The 17,263-nt window shown below is 45.8% G+C and overlaps 1 protein-coding gene across 18 annotated transcripts in view; it reads right to left on the bottom strand.

The window, feature by feature from the left end:
• Positions 1-17,263, bottom strand: part of ATXN1 (ataxin 1) — a 415,717-nt gene that overhangs the window by 289,830 nt on the left and 108,624 nt on the right. The gene's annotated exons all lie outside the window — the stretch shown is intronic.

A 17,263-nucleotide genomic window follows, 5' to 3' on the forward strand; every position in this document is an offset into this window, starting at 1 on the left:
ATTCGTTGGGGAACAGCTAACAGAAGCGATCACATCAAAGCAAAGGATGACATCGGAGCATAAAGGTGCAGAGAACCTAGTCCTGGGTACCAATCTAGAACCTTCCTTACCATAGCACTTCACGTTCATCTGTAAGTCTGCACTTGAGAGCATTCTGACATTCGAGGCATGCATTATTAAAAATGAGCTTCCTGGGTAGTAAACTAACATTTGAAGAGTTCACGAAACCGCGAACACTAGACTATGGAGGAAAGAGATAATGACACTTGTCACAAGATATTAAGAAGACACGGCAATAAAAGGAATCTGTTCACAGAAAGAATGCTTCTAAATACAAAATGGTCAGATTGATACTTAGAAGTGTGGCTATTAATAGAAATAATATTAGAGAGGTTTCATTATGTAAATGGCTTATATGGCTGCCAGAAATGTACCGGGTAGTAATTTGCATTTTTTTTTTTTTTTTTTTGCTGTAACAGAAATTTCAAGGATTTCTTTCGCTGAATTATGAGGGACCCTTTCACCGGTATGCCACAGCTTGCGTAACCACAGTAAAAAAGACCACCTGTGCTCTTAGTTGCTCTTAGATAATAATACATGCTCTTAGAAACGAATAATAATTAGGTAGTTTTATGTGCCAGGCACTGTGCTGACTGCTCTATGGGCAACAATCCTATGAGACACAATGATTCTCCCCATTGTACCTTTCAAAGAGAGGAGGCTTGCAGCAACCTGTCCAGAGTGTCGCAATTAGCAAGTGATGGATGTTGGATCTGAACTTTGTCTCTCTGACCCCAAGCCCGTGACTCCTCACACTGCCATGGACAGCAATGGTCCAAGATCTGGCAGCGTCGTGAGCATAGTGTTTCACACAGAGACCTTCGAGGTAGAAATAGGTCTAGAAAGGTGGGCACTTCCGATCACCCCTGGTCACAAATCTCAGTATCTGCTCCCACTCAACAGCACCCATATTTGCCACCTGAGACCCCTGGATATTGGTGCCGCATTCTGGGCAGCTCCTGCTATGGCACAGACCACAGGTGTCACAGGTCCAAAGCTAAATCCTCCCAGTTCCCCCCCCCCCCCCCCGCCGCCGTCCGCTCCACACAGGCTCCGGAGCTACATGCTTCTCCCCACCACCTCTCGTTGAGATCCTTGGCTTCATGATCCCCATTTCTGCGGGACTCTCCCTTCTTAATTTCTCAGTCATTCAACTCAGTGACCTGAAATCCCAAGGTGATGGTAAAACGCTCATCTTAGCCACAAAACTTCATTAGAAGGGCTAATCAATAACAGTTTTGTTTCAGATACATCTATTTACCCCCCGTACACACCCTTTGAGGAATTTTTCAATTTGCCATAAAATAACTAAAAATCGAGCATCAGAAGGAAAGAGGAAGGGAAGTTCAAAAATAACCAGTTCATGCTTGAAAATCGAGTGTGAGTTTAATGACAGGCACGGCTGGTTTAGAATCCTCGTTCTCTTACTCTTCTTAGCCTTTGTCTTGCATCGTCTATGAATCAAAAGCAACAGTGTTCATCTCCTGGGTGTGATGAGGTTTAAATGGGAGGTCATAAGCAATGCTCCTAATGGGGGGTCCGGCACAAGGTAAAGTTCCTTTCTCTTCTACCCTTTGGTCGACGAGGAGGGGACTATGGGCCCTGCCTCCCCGTGTAACCGCCTGCCACTGGCCCGTGTTCCACAGGCTGGAGACACTCTTCCTGGGGCAGCGAGAGAGGCACTGAGTCAGTCTCGTCACCTCTTAGGGGTGACACTGCAAAGTTTGCTCATCCGTCGAAACCTCCCCACAGAGCCGTAAATGAGGAGTTCCTGTGGCAATATGCACGAGAGCCTGATAAATTAAGATAGGAGATAAGCACGAGGTAACTCTAGTATTTCCTGGAGATTGGTGGGCAGAAGGGAGACAGGAAGTCCTTGCTCTCCAGAGTTCTGATCTGAATGCCTAGAGGCAAGAGTCTTGTCAACGACCCGGAACCACGGAACCACTGAACTTTCTCGGGGTCATGCTACCAAGCAGAGCAAGACTCCATAATGAAGCCCAGGGATGAGGGGTGGGGAGGCAGCAAGGGTCCCGCAGGTGGAGGGGGCCCTCACTGCTGCTGCATCCACAGAGCTCCAAAAGGCAGGAGGGGCTTTAAGGAAAAAGACAAAAAACTAGAGTTGCCATGTCAACACTAGAGTTTCACAAACAGCGACCTGGACAGAAACTAGAAAATGTAAAATTGCTCAACAGTCTAACAATCTGAAGGTCAAAGAAAAGCACGTTTTTCAAAAAGTGGGAAACAGATGAGGAATGTAAATACATTAAGTACTCATGTTTATTCTTTATTTTATTTTTATGATTTTTATTTTTTTAATAAAACGTTATCGTCAAGTTGGCTAACATACGGTGTATATACTGTGTGCTCTGGGTTTTGGGGGTAGATTCCCGTGGTTCCTCGCTTACCTACAACCCCCAGTGCTCATCCCAACAAGTGCCCTCCTCAGTGCCCATCACCCTTTCTCCCCCTCCCCTGCCCCTCCCCCATCAACTCTTAGTTTGTTCTCTGTATTTTAGAGTCTCTTATGGTTTGCCTGAATCTCTCATTGATATATAATCATAAAGAAACTTTCAAGAGGCACGTATAACCCGCTAACTTGACTACTTCCTAAGATTTTCTCGTTTGACAGATTCCGAGATCTAAGGCACGGCCATAAGTCTTTTCCAAACAAGGAGGACTACAGATAAAGTAATTAGTCAATTAATTAATTCGACACACAAACCAGCCATTGACAAGCCTGGAGAAATCCCTCCCCACGTCGTCTTTGTTTCTTTTCAAGGTTTGGAGGGGAAAACCGTTGAAACAAACATGACCAACTACCCACACAATTCTTCATTTTAATGTTTTCTCCCCAAGCACCCACAAATCCAGGTCACCCCAGTTTGCTTCCAGTTCTGGCCCAAGTTCAAATCTCTTACCTGACGCCCACCACCTGGAGCCCTGGAGGAGCCACCACTGCCTATGTGTGTTCGCCAACAAGATGTTGCTACACACCCCTCCCCGAGAGGCACCTGCCACGCTCAGTGTGTAATGTGGCTTCCAGGGCAAGGCAGACGTGTCCGAAAAGACAAACATCCCAAGCTGCCCGTGGCAGGGAGGGGGGTTAGAGCAAATATGTCTGAGCAACTTCAAGTGACTATAGACCTAAGACCTGAAGCTAATTAATGGAAATCCGAGCAAAGACGGTGACAGCTCAAGGCAGGAGTGTGAGGCTTGTGTCATTTGGTAAAGAGAACCCAAGAAGAAATCTCCTAAGGGCAGGACATTAACACCTGCACCTTACTTCCTTTGCAGACTTACACGTTTCTGTTAGAAACACGTCTCTACACTCCAGAGGGATTTTATAAGGTGTTGACCTGCTACTAATTACAGCAATGCCTACACCACAGCTAACAAAACAGCTCCTCGCTCTACTCGTTTGATTCTGATCACACGCAGGGATGTTCTTCCCTCCAACTGAACGGACCTGTTTGCCGTCTGCCTTCTTTACCTTCGATCCTCACAGGCAATCACCTCTAGCTTGAAATGCCCTTTTGCCTTCACATCACACGATCATGACACTTGCCTTCCTACAAAACACCGTTGAAACCACTCTCTCATTTAATCCCATCTAAACTAACCCGGACTCGTTCTGGCATCCGCGCCAGACTTCGCACTTCGCACTAACAAAGATTGCTCTTAGTGGAAAAGTTAATCCTGCACACGTCACTACACCTGTAACTCGGCCCAAGTCATTTCTCCTTCCTGGGCCTCAGTTCTGTCACCCGTAGAGCGTAGATAATAATGATCCCCAATCTCTTAGAGTTGTGAGAATCAGACGTTTGTTTTTCATCGCTGTGTTATGTTTGCAGACACACACATTTAGTGCGTATAAAGTGCTTCTTCGCCCAGTACTTGGGTACACAGTAAGCACTCAGAAAATGTCTAATGCTTGCATTCGCACGCTATTATTACTGTCTTGTGCTTACAGCCGCACTGGTCCGATAAACTCTCGGGAGAAGGAACTATTCTCACACGCTGCCCAGAAATTGAGGATGTGACCAAGTTCAGTGTTAGCTAAACAACAACATAGCAACCTGGCAAGGATTCCCGGCTCTTCACATTCAACCTACTCTGCTGACTACAAAAGTGTACCCGCACGTTGTGAGCGCAGGCAAAAACAAACACAACCGTGTCTGATTCTCGAAGCGGGACAGTTCGCAAAGAATTTCAGCGGGGCTTCGGCATGAGGAAGGTAATCTCCCGAGGCCCATGAGCACCTCCAGAAGCATCCTGAAGGGACAAATGAAGGCGAGGTGAGAATGTGAGGGGTGAGGAGGCAAGGAGGCCAGCACAGCCTCAACTGCAAAGCCTCCTGCACTAAGAGAGGGGTGAGGAGCACAGGCCACGCAAAGGGAAACAGGGCTCCTTGGGAGATGTGGTGCAAGTCAGTTGCCCAGGGCTCAACCCTAACCTCAAGCAGCGCTCAGTTCCTCCAGTGAAAGTCACTTGCCCATGGACACAGATGCACATCTGAATTTACACCAGGGCTATTTCCCCCTTGCGTGCCAGACCCCCATTTACATACCTGCCCCCTTCCACCTGTTGTGTGTCTATTCTTATCCTTCTCGTTTCCCATGTAAATCTGATGTCGCTTAATCCTCAGACACAGAATGGCACTGGTGAAGGGAACCTCCAAGGATGATCCAGACTACTGCCCTCCTCTCGCAGAGGAGGGAACTGTTCCAGAAAGGTTAGTAACTTTCCAAAGGTCACAAAATTTGTGGTATGGCAAAAACTGAAACCTAGATGGTGACCACGCCCTCTTCCCGAAGCAAGCACGTTTCTAACTCTACATCATTCCCTCTGCTTCCTTCTCCCCCTTCCGGGCCCTCTACTGTGCCTAAGTCACCTAGATAAGTTTTGTTGTCAAACAGGCCATTGGAACAGGCCTCCCTTTTCAGGTAGGACAAAATATATTTGGCTGTTTTGCGCTCTGTGGTCACTCTGCTCTGCATCATGCATGGGGACCTTCTGTCTACACCAACTGTCATTCACCCTTAACGGTCTAGGACATCACACCTCCTTACGATATTTGACTCAGAAAAAATTTAAATGGTTCATGAATATCATTAATTAATTTAAAACCATTTTAGAGGCAAATACTTTATTCTTGTCTTTAAAGAAAAAAATGGGCTTTGTTTAATTGGAGTCTCTTCTTCCCAGGCCACGGCAGTGCTATTTCAGTAGGAAAGGTCACCATAGCTTGAACACCAGGTACATTTAAAACAAAGAATCCAAACCAAATTAGCTTTTATGCCTAACAATAGACTGGGAATCATAAAACAACTCTTTGGGAGAGGAGGAAAGAAATTAATTTTCTGCACTAGGAATCAACAGCTGTTTGTCAAATCAAAGTCACCCGTAACAAGTGACGCCTTAGCAAGGAAAATTATTTACCTTCAAATAACCATGTCAAGCTAGGGGAAGAAAAAAACGTTTCACAAAATAGCCACTAAACTCCTTCTTCTTTACGTGGCACAGGGAGAAGGGCAGAAGCTATGCAGTTCTACCGTACTATACTCCTAAGAAACTCTGATATACTGTCCACTGCTCCAGGCAGACAGCAAGTTGGGGGGAAGGGAGAGTCCCAGGAATATGTGAATCATAACTGTTAGTCATCGCTTCGGGAAATTTAGGACATAATCACTATCAGTTAAACATATTACTTATTTGCTAAATGTCCAAGATACAAATTTCCTTGGAAACCACTGGTATGATACCAGAGGCTCTACATAGACCGTTAATGTTCCTGTTTTGTGAGCTGGCACATTTGGGGGGAATTCCACAAGTAACATGAAGGAGAAGTGAATTTATGTAATTACCATATGGACAGGCATGGTTTCTACATATGCTTAATCAGGGGCGGATCCAATGTGTGGGGTCTGAAGCTTATAAAGTTAGGCAAGCAACGGGAGAGAGTATTGGTGGGGTGAGTATCTTTAAGAAAGAGTTCACAAAAATTACCAACCTAGAATTCAACCCCAGGCCCTAGGAAGAGCCTGTGCGGGTTGAAGCATCGCTAGCTCTGAGACAAGCGTGGCTGGTCCGTGACACAATCAGGCGCAGGCACACATCACGAGGGTGGGGCCACTGCCGATGGCCGACATCTACGTAATTCCCTACAGTCCTCTGACACTATACTGAATACCTATGTGCACATTTTTGCTGAGCTCAAGTAGGTAAACAGAAGGGTTTGCACACGATGGTTTAGATGAGCTATTAAACGCATCTCAGTATGTGGCTTTACTACCTTGTCAGGAAAACCTCCTGTCCCACAGTAATTTCTTAAGCACCGATGCCTCATCTGTGGAAACCCATCGAAGGGTTCCTAAGAGAGTGTCTCAGGTCAGCATCGCAGTGCAACTAACCTCAGCGGTTCTACTTCAGTGTGGCCGAGGTGGGGAAGGACAGCGTGGAGCGGTCCAGCACGGCGCCCCTGAACTGAATGGCCTTAGGTCTGGGTTCAGTCAGAGCCGGGGAAAGGGCCTTCTGCAACATGACGTTCTGCCTCGCCCCACACCAGGTCTCCAGTGCAGGGAGAGCACCCCAGTACCTCTTAATTATGGCCAGACAAAATGAGAAGGGAGAGGACTCTCTGAGCACCTCAACACTGAATCAATCCATGGAACCTTTCACGAGAAGAAAAAGATGTACCATGACAGAAGATTCGAGAATCACAGGCTTCTGGGATCTGAAGCACATTTCTACCTTAGCACAGCAGAAAGTCATTACCGTTCCATTAACTTTCAGGAAGCAGATTAGACCTTTCTGGGCTTTCTTGCTGAAGGCTCTTGGAGCCCCAGGGTGCCAGGGAAGTGTGGCTTAGCCCAGGAGCAGCAATCCCCAGAATAGAAAACTGAAAATAACACACTCACTCTGACACGCCAACCCACTACTTTTAATTGTGGCTCATTAAAGATGTAAATAGAAGAAGACTTATGTTCACCTCTACTACAATTTCACTGCTGCAGTAAAATTACAACGCTTCTGTTTCTATGCAGAAAGGAATACTTCTGCTTTGTGCAACATCTCCGCAAGCAGAGGGCTGTGATTCACCCGTTTTCCAACGGCAGTCATCACATGTTTCGGCTGGCTGTTGGACAGAGGCAAGGAGACGGGAGTGATTGACTTAAAAATCAGCAAAAAGAAGAATAAAAGAAAAGTCAGTCTACAGATGGTAGCTGGCAAATTCCGAATTCTTCCTAGGAGGCATTACAGACACGCAAGCCTGCCTGTCGAAATTCTGCAGAGAATTCAGGCTGAAGAGGGGCAACACCCGAGTAAGGGGGAATCAATTCCAAAGAGGAATGCCTCTGAGGCATCTAATTTTTGTTTTACCAACGTTATTTTCTCCCACTGCTCATGAAAAATTTTTCTACGTCTTCTGTTTACTCCTACTCCTTGTTTTCAACTGAAGTATGATCAACATACAATGTTGTATCCATTTCAGGTGGATGACATGTTGATTCGACGGTTCTATACATCACTCAGGGCTCACCATGACGAGTGTGGTCACCATCTGTCACCACACAACGTGATTACGATAGTATTGGCTACATCCCCTATGCTGCACTTTTCAATCTCCGTGACTTACTTATTTTATAACTGAAAGCTTGTCGCTTACTCATATTCTTATAGGACCTAGCTTCCTATATTAGAATGAGAATTATATCTTAATGATAATTATGAATCCAACAAGGCATTAAAAGTGAATGCATGAGACAAGTTTATTTGAAACACTGTTAAAAATAAATTAAGGGCCAGACACAAAAAGACACATATTGTGTAATTCCAGGTGTATGTGGGAGCTAAGATAGGCAAACTTGTCAAGGTAGAAAGTAAAGTGGAGGTGACTAGGAGCTGAGGAGAGAAAGGAATGGGGAGTTGGTGTTTAATAGGCTCAGTTAAGCATCCGACTTCGGCCGAGGCCATGATCTTGCGGTTCATGGGTTCGAGCCCCGCGTCTGGCTCTGTGTTGACAGCTCAGAGCCTGAAGTCTGTTTCAGATTCTGTGTGTGTGTGTGTGTGTGTGTGTGTGTGTGTGTGTGTGTGTCTGCCCCTCCCCTGCTGTCACTCTTTCTCCATCTCAAAAATAAACATTAAAAAAAATTTTTTTAAGCAATTAAAAATATATAATTAAAAATCAAATTAACACCCCACTTTGAAAGTGGGGTGTTAGGGTGGCTAGGTCTCTGAGACAGAGTACCGTTAGCTCGCTGCCTCTCCCAAGTGGATGAAGGCATTGCCAGGCAATCCCCATGGGGATGCTCACCAGGAAAACAGAGAAAACCCTGTCCATTCCTGCAAAGTGGGCACAGCAGCAGGTGAGCTAACTCCTGATCTTTGGTACCAGTATTAGGCGTCAAGTGTTTACAAGTCCTGATTCAAACGCATTAAGCACATCTGATGTTTTGGAGAATCTTACTGAAGATTAATTTCATGGAGCAGACAACCACTCCAAACCTTGTCAAGCTGGGTTTTGGATTTGGGCTGCATTTACATAATGTGTGCCTGTAGGTTCACGGACCATGACCTTTGATTGTTGGACTTAAACTTCCCCTTTCAGTAAATGTCACTGCAAATTCCCGGCAGCATTTGAAAGCACATGCTGTCTGCCTGTTGCTAAGTGTTTTCTAGTATAATAAATTTGGTGCCAATCAAATGGAAGAAGCAAAGTGCTTCCCTTAAATATCCAGGGTGCTTGCAGCGTACTCACCCCCAGACTCTGTTTTACTGTGAAGGGTGACTTCACTCTGCGTGGTACCCAACACAGGATGCCGGGCTCTTCCAAGTGGATAATTTGATGGGCTCCTAGAAATGGCCACCTGCCAGCCGCATCATTTAGAAGGATATTGGTCCTGAAGAAGCTGAAAATAATTTCTTTCCCATCAACTTCTACCAAGTAGATTAGGTCCTTGTGGGCTTTCGTTTCTCTGAAATCAACAGAGTGCTAGCAAAGTGGCCTTAAACCAGTGGCGGGGGGGGGGGGGTGGGGGGGGAAGCGTCGAGCGGATTGGAAATCAGAAGTGGTTTGACAGACAGGAGTGAAGACAGAGTACAGGCAAGGGGATGGGGGCGTCCAGGATTCAAATCCCAGCTTTGGTTCCTGCAAGCTGTGTGACCGTCTTCAGCACCAATAACTCCTCCACCATGATAACATATAATTTAAATGTAAAAGTCATACTCATTATCTTTAAGATATTTTGTGAGGATCAGAGGAGAAGAAACACGTACGGGCACAAAGGAAACGGTTTATTAACTCTCTCTTCTTAGCTTCCTCTTTAAAAGGGAAAACGTACCAGAAGGGCCTCCTAAGTTTTGTTGAGGAAGCTTTTAAAATAGACTCTGGGGCACCTGGGTGGCTCAGCTGGTTAAGCGGCCGACTTCGACTCAGGTCGTGATCTCGAGGTTCGGGAGTTCGAGCCCCGCGTCGGACTCTGCTGACAGTTCAGAGCCTGGAGCCTGCTTGGGATTCCTGTGTCTCCCTCTCTCTCTGCCCTTCCCCGGTTGGTGTTCTGTCTCTCAAAAAAATGAATAACGGTAAAAAACAAATAAATAAAATAGACTCCACCAGTGTTTATGGGGTCTCCACCACGCTGAAGGTCAGCGACACTCCTTGAGGGAACATGCGGCGGTGTGAGACCTGTCTTTAACTACGAGGAACTTCGAGGCTATCAGAGCAGGTGAGTAAATCGGTGCCAAGTCTGATCATGACCTTCTCCTGTTCCACAACCTTCAAAGAATGGCTCTCCACCACTTAAGATCAAATTCCAACCCTGAGTATGGGATTAAACCCACTGTTTTCACCTGTAAAATGGGGCTGTGTTGCAGGGAGTTGTAAAGCACACTCACAGAATCTGCTGTAAGGCAGCTGCTCCATTAAGAGTTCACACTAATCATTATTATTACCGTCTTTATTCAAGCAGCCCCGCTCCTCCCCAATCTCTCATCGTTCTCTCTCACCCACCTCACACTGGGCCCGAGCCGGTCCACGACGTGCCCTCTTCCTTCTCCTCGCTTTCGTTCCTCACCCTCCTACCGTTCGGGATCCTAGCCATATTTCAAAGTCTAGCTCCAAACCCCACCACCACGTCCTCACCACTTTATAGCTGGACCAGCCGTCTCATCCCTTTGTGTTCCCACAGCGTTTTCTCACCCCCCCGGACCGGGCTCTGTCACACACTGCGCCTTCCCTAACAGAGCAAAGACGCATGAATTCAGTTGGGAGGAAGGCACCAAGAATAAAGGCTGGAAAATTTTTATTACAAACTGAGTAGTAGTCTAACTGGATACCATGAAAGGAATAGGACCATAACGCTAACGTTTTGTGCGTGTGTGTGTGTGTGTGTGTGTGTGTGTGTGTGTGCATTTAATGGCAGTGTAGTTGACGTACATTGATATACCAGTTTCAGATACCCATATTTCCTGGTGCATCTTCTAAACAGCCAAATGGTCAGGCTTTTAAATGAATACAAAGCAGGCATCTGGGCAGCTCAGTCGCTTAAACATCCGACCTTGGCTCAGGTCACGATCTCATGGTTCGAGAGTTCGAGCCCCAAGTTGGGCTCTCTGCTGTCGGCAAGGAGCCCACTTCAGATCCTCTGTCTCCCTCTCTCTCTGTCCCTCCCCCACTCTCCCCCCTCAAAAATAAAGAGACATTAAAAAATAAAATAAAAACAAATGAATGCAAGGCTCAGAACAGAAAAATAACAAATTCAGCAAAGGTTCTTCACTGTGCAGAACAGACAAAGATCAACTTCTAGGAGGTGCTGCAAAGTGATACGGTATTTAAGGTTTTGTTAGTCGGTCAATCAGCACATGTTGTTGACTGATCAATTTCTAAATTTGTTATTCCAACAGTGGTTCGACGTTTGTCATAATTTCACAGGCAAGCAAACTGAAGGTCAGGTAGGAATATCACGCAGAAAAAGTGGCAAATCTTAAACTGAAATTCTCTATCCCGACTTACTGACGCTAACCAAAACATTAATAGGAAAAATATATATGGCATGTATAATATATATTATAAAACAATATACACTATTAAACAGCCTTCCCCTAATGTCAAAATAATTGTTTAAAAAGATGGGTAACATCCTCGCACATTGATCTCCATTAAATACCATTCTGAATTCCTTGCTCACAAGTGCAAATGATGATTTTTTTTAGTGGCATTTTTAACATGTGATATTAAAAAACCTCCTCCTCCCTTTGCAAAGGAACTTTTGAGGATGCCAAATTAATTTTGGAGATGACTTTTCATTTTGTTTCAGCCAAGATATTTTTTTCTCCTTTGCAATTTTAACCAAACAGAATTCTTAGAAACGAAAAAATAGTAACAAGTATATTTCTAGAGTAGAATAGCCTTTCAGAATTGAAAATGTTATATCAATCCTTTAATGTTACCCAGTCTTGGCTTTTTCAATCCCCTTCAGGAAAAAATACCACATATTCATATTATGTTGCCAATACTGGATGTGTCATTTCTGTGGATTTCTGATTTGGCCGATATGATTTTTTCATGACATAGAGCAGTAAAAAGCAATTTCTAGTAACTTCACAAATATGGCTCCTGAGGAGCTGAAGTGATTCTACCTGACGTTAGAATTTTCAAATACCAAAGATCCACTCTACTGGTTTACTTAAAATGGTATGATGCCGAGTCCGGTGACTTTCGTAAAAATCGTTTAACCTAAAACATCAACTTTTTATAATTTTTACAACACCGTAATTAGCACTGAGATGATCTGAAACATTTTAAATCTTACTTGAAGGATTACTTGTCTATTTTTTTTTTTTAGTAGGTTTCACACCCTGCACGGAGACCAACCCGGAGCTTGACCTCACGACCCCAAGACCCGAGCTGAGATCAAGAGTCAGACTTCAACGACTCAGCCACCCAGGCACCCCCTACTTGTATACTTCTAAATGAGTTGTCTCTTTTTGCCTTTGGTAAATATTTATTAACCCATACTGTGCACAGGAATGGATTCAGTACTTAGAATACAAGGTTTAAAATAGACCAATCTCCACCCTTGCGGGTCATCCACAGAGATGGCTGCAAAATCAAAGAACTGCCATCCACAGAGCTCACGTAGGAAGAGAGGACATTCCCATCAGGCATCAGTGAATGATGTTCACTGGGTAGAGAAACAGAATTTCAGGCAGAAGAATCAACACAAAAAAGTCATGGCTGCCAAAGCACGCAGTATATTTAGAAAGGCAAGAAGTGTCATGTGGGGAGATGGGAGGGAGGGACGAGATTTCGATGGTGACTTGGTAATGAATTCCCAGGGATCTTGAATGTCATGCAGTTAAGTCACCATTTTATCTTGTAGGGAAAGGGAAGCTAACAAAATCCTTTAAATCTTTCCTTTTCCTTCATCATATTCATTCATTGCGATGGAAAACACCAGAGGAGTATTATTTCTAAAGAAAAGTACCAACCGCTCTAATCCTACAAACATCTTAATTTTTGCTTTCCTTACTTCCAGGCTTTGTTGACAGGCACAGGCACACATTTCATCATGATTTTGTAATCAATGCGAATCGATGCGTAATCGATCATAGACACAAGTTTGAAGTCTGAGTTCGATCCTTAACATGAAAGGATCCATACTTGGGCAGGCTGTCAAGGGTTTTTAGGAATGAGAGTGATTCAACCAGACCCTTATCTTTGGGAAGGAAAGTCTCAAAACAGTAGGATGAATGGAATACAGGAAGAAAGACCTAAGGCAAATGTAGTCTCTGGGCAGTGCCTGCAGCGGTCGGGCAAGGGATGGTAACGACAGCAACAGAACAAGAGCAGAGGAATGGAGAAGAGTGGGAAGACCGTGAAGTAATAAGCAAGAGGTAAAACTCTAGCAGGTGGTCAAGGGCCGAAGCGCTGGAAGAGGAGATGGTGTCCAGCATCAATGACTGGCTGGTCGCTGATCCTGTTTCTTTAAACAACGAACCCATAAAGGGAGACGGGGCAGAGACAGGAGGGGGTGTAGACTCAAGTTGGAGGTACCTATGACACCCAACCAGAGCCATCTGGGAGGAAGTTGGAAGCCAATGGTCTTAAACTCCAGTGAGGAAGAGAGAGCAACGTTAGTCATTAGAGTGGAATGGATAATGAAGCCACGATGTGATGATGCCTTCAGGGAAAGCATGTGCAGTAAGGAACTCTGATGAGTTTCTTTTCAGTTTTCACGCCAACCGTGTGCAAATGTGGCAGTTTAATCCTAATTTCTTTTGATGCACTGCAAACACCTCCTTTCAAAGCTTTCAAACTGTCACCAAGGAAGGGTACCTTCCAAGTTAATCACCATCTGTTTTGATGATGCCTATTATAAGGCAATTCACTGCATTTCCTGAACTGGTGTGGTTTCACTCAGTTATACAAAACCACATCGCTTCTCTGAAGGACTGGTACAATGAGCCCATGATAGTTATCAGCAAGAAGAGAGGGTTATAACACATCACCCGGAAGGCATGCTTAGCACTGCTTTACAGAGAACATCAGCTTGGGTGCATGACGGCTGTCTAACTTCTCTAGGCTAGAAAGCCTTTAAAGAGCTTTCCAGTGATGGTCTTCAGGGAGGGTACTGGACTGACTGTTCCCTATTTACATCTGCCTTGCAAACGCAGCGCCGATGATTGAGGAAGCCATTTGGAAAATCTGCAGTTCTCGAGAATGCCTCGTGGTAAACAACACAAGTGATGTAGTCAAACGTTCTTTTAGAACCAGTGCTCCTCTCTCCCAACCACGGATGACTACTCATCGGGAAAAATTCCACGCACTGTTAAGGACCTCCAAAATACCAATGGCTTTGGTAGTTCACTAAAATTGTATGCCTTATAATTTCTTTAATTTTGCCCCTCGTCACTCCTCCACGTTAAAACCTTTAATGAAGTCTCAAGACACTGATGTCAACACCTGTATGTTTCTCTCCCGTGACCGACGGCCTGTGCACCTGGCTCCTGCGTCACAGAGGCAGGCTTCACCCCCACTGAACCGGAAGAGGCTACAGAGAGGACATCTAGGCAGATTTCGACCAAGCACGTGAGCCAAAGCCTCTTTTGCTCTCAGCATTGCTTCGGAAACCTGGGCTCTCTTTTCTCCCCTTAGCTGAAAATGAGGAAAAAACCCCATTCCCAACCCATTCTGTTATACCTTCTTGCTCTCCAAACCCCCCATCGGCAAAATTATTCGGACACGTGGGAGAAGACGCTTCCTGTCACTGCGCCTGAATATGCCTTGCAACACAAACGTAATTCAAGACTGGCACAACTTCTCTTAAGTAACACTGTGTGTGACTAAGCAAGAGTGAAAACATACAAAAAGTTGCAAAAAAAAAAAAAAGGTTTGGGGCACCTGGGTGGCTCAGTCGGTTGAGCGTCCGACTCTTGATCTCGGCTCAGGTCACGATCTCACGGTTTGTGAGTTCAAGCCTCACGTCGGGCTCTGCGCTGACAGCGTGGAGCCTTCTTGGGATTCTTCTCTCCCTCCCTCTCTACACCCCCTCTCAAAATAAGTGAATAAACCTTAAAAGATATTAGAGAAAATGTTAAAAAAAATGTTTAATGGTAGTGGTTGTGTTAAATTTTTTTTAATGTTTTATTTATTTTTGAGATAGAGAGAGACAGCATGAGCAGGGAATGGGCAGAGACAGAGGGAGACACAGAATCGGAAGCAGGCTCCAGGCTCCGAGCTGTCAGCACAGAGCCTGATGTGGGGCTCGAACTCGTCAATTGCGAGATCATGCCCTGAGACGAAGTCGGACGCTCAACCCACTGAGCCACCCAGGCGCTCCCGTAGTGATTGTGTTCACAGCTGGTACATTTCCCGGTTAGCCCACTGGTTCCCTTACAGGCTGGCTGGGCTTCCAAGAGCTCTTTGGTTGGGTTTCTGTCAGATCTCGTCCCAGGGCCGGACCCACCAGCAAGGGCATCAGGAGTTGCACTAGAAGCCAATCTCCTCTGCCAGGCTCGCCCTTGCTGGAGCAAGCGGAGAAGGGAAGGAGGGGGCCCGTGTCACCACGCGGTCTGTTGTCATCAGATTCAAATTCTGAATCTGCTGCTGGCACCGGGGCTGCTTTGATGTCTGTCCACTGCAGCTTAACTTTATTGCTTTCAGCAATGGGATCGCTCTCCTGCCACCAAAGTGGACAACCTCCGAGCCCTAACAGCTGAAAGAAATAGCATTCAAAACATACTGCCAAGGGCGGCAGGCGTGGCCTTGGGATCCGAGGATAAAGCAATCAAGGTCAGCCCAGCGCTGCTCCCACCTCAGCTCTGTCTCCTGCCCAGACACTCCGGTCCCTGTCCCCAGAGTTGACGTTACTGCTGAGCTGCACGTGGGCAGGGGCTGCTCCATGAATAGGAACAGGCAGGGTCACTGCGTGAAGAGGAGATATAAAAAGAAGGCTTCCGGAAGAGCCTCCAACCTAGGGGACTACACATTTAGCCAAAACAAGGTTTCTAAGGGTTGAGAATATGCAGACTTCACATCCCAAAAAGGCTAGGGCGACTGAAGAGCGAGTGCAACCATCACAGCAGGATGCTGTTTAGATCAGCAAGCAAATATGTCCTGGGTATCTGTGATGCGCTCAGATCTAGACCCTATGCCGCGCGTGAGGAGGTAGGTACAGGGGAGGATGAAGAGGTAAGCTCAGGCAGTTTTCACAAACCTCTGTGCACTCAAGAGTTGTCTGCGGTGAGTTTCTCGGGCTCGACATCCCCAGAAATTCTGACTCATCGAGCCTGGTGTTGCTGAATCTGCTGCTTTGTATGCCCAGGTGATTCTGCTGCAGGAGGTCCTGGGGCTAGACCACCTTTGAGGAACTGTGGGCTCGGATGTGATCCCTGCCTTCCAGCAGCCTGCAACCCAGATGGGGTGGCAGCAAACACCCACAAAGCAATAGGTAGGCATACATATTTTTTTTTTATGGTGCAAGTTCTAAATGTTATAGGAGCTCATAGAGGCCAGAGCATTCTGGGAAGGCTTTGTGAATGTGAGCCGGGCTCAGTGGTCAGGAAGGACCTGGAGAGAAAGAGACAGCCCCAGGCAGTCGTCTTAAACAAACTTCCTGACTCAGTGTGACACGGGGACCATGGCACACAGTCTTAGTGAAGAGAAAGACAGGAATTAGAAGGCGGCCACCAAGCAGGTAAATAGGCTTTATACGTTGAGTGCAGGGAGGAGACTGTCACCAGGAGAAAGAATCATAACACTGGCGTTTCCAGATAACACTGTGTTCACATTTTCATCCCACCGCATTCATGTGGTTTCCTGCACTTCGTAATTTAACATTTGTCAGAGGGGGAAAAAAATGCTGTTATGAAACCCAAATAATGCACCACTCTGAAGCAGACAGCAGGCTGCTAACAAGAGTGATATGTGAGCATCATTTAAAGTGTCATTCAGAGCTCTGTTCAGAACAGGGATGTTCAGTAAGAAAGAAAAATAATCAATCCTGTTCAGCGTAAGACAAAGTTTGGGGCTTCGTGGGGTTCAGAGACTGGCAGATAACCCGTAAGATAGTGACAGCCAACAGAGAAGGAAGAGGGAGATCCACGACAGAAAAATAAAGGACGATATTACATCATACTACACCGTATTATATCACATTGCATTACATTCATATAACAACGTGCCACATTGTCTTTAATGCCGCAAGACATTACTAACCACAGACACCGCAAGGCCTCTCTGACCAAAGGGTTGGTTCGCAAGATCGTAGGGAGAAAGAGGGAGAAGGGCCCTCCCTCCACCAAGTGCCTGGCCCCTCTTCTCCACACTGGCCCGTCCAGCGAGCACCACCCCTGCCAAAGATCACTTGCCAAGGGCTCACAACTGATTTGGCTGAGCGAGAACCCAAGGGTCTAATTATTTCATTAATTTCACTAGAGTCAGCTGTGGGATTTTAGAGCTGCAAGAGACCATGAAGGCGTGCACTGGCATTTTTACAGGTGACTCATTCCACGAGGACGAGTAAGTTGTCCAAGGTCACCAAGAGAGATGTGCAGAAGTAGCTTCCGTGTGAGGACCGTGCCCAAGAACTACAACCAACGAGGCTGATCAACCTTCCTTGGAAAAACGACAATATTTTTGTGTCGTTGGGAACTTATCTGCTGTTTGCTAACAGTTTGGAGCATCTGAATTCTACCTCCA

Source organism: Acinonyx jubatus, chromosome B2 (assembly GCF_027475565.1).
Source record: "Acinonyx jubatus isolate Ajub_Pintada_27869175 chromosome B2, VMU_Ajub_asm_v1.0, whole genome shotgun sequence".
Lineage (NCBI taxonomy): Eukaryota > Metazoa > Chordata > Mammalia > Carnivora > Felidae > Acinonyx > Acinonyx jubatus.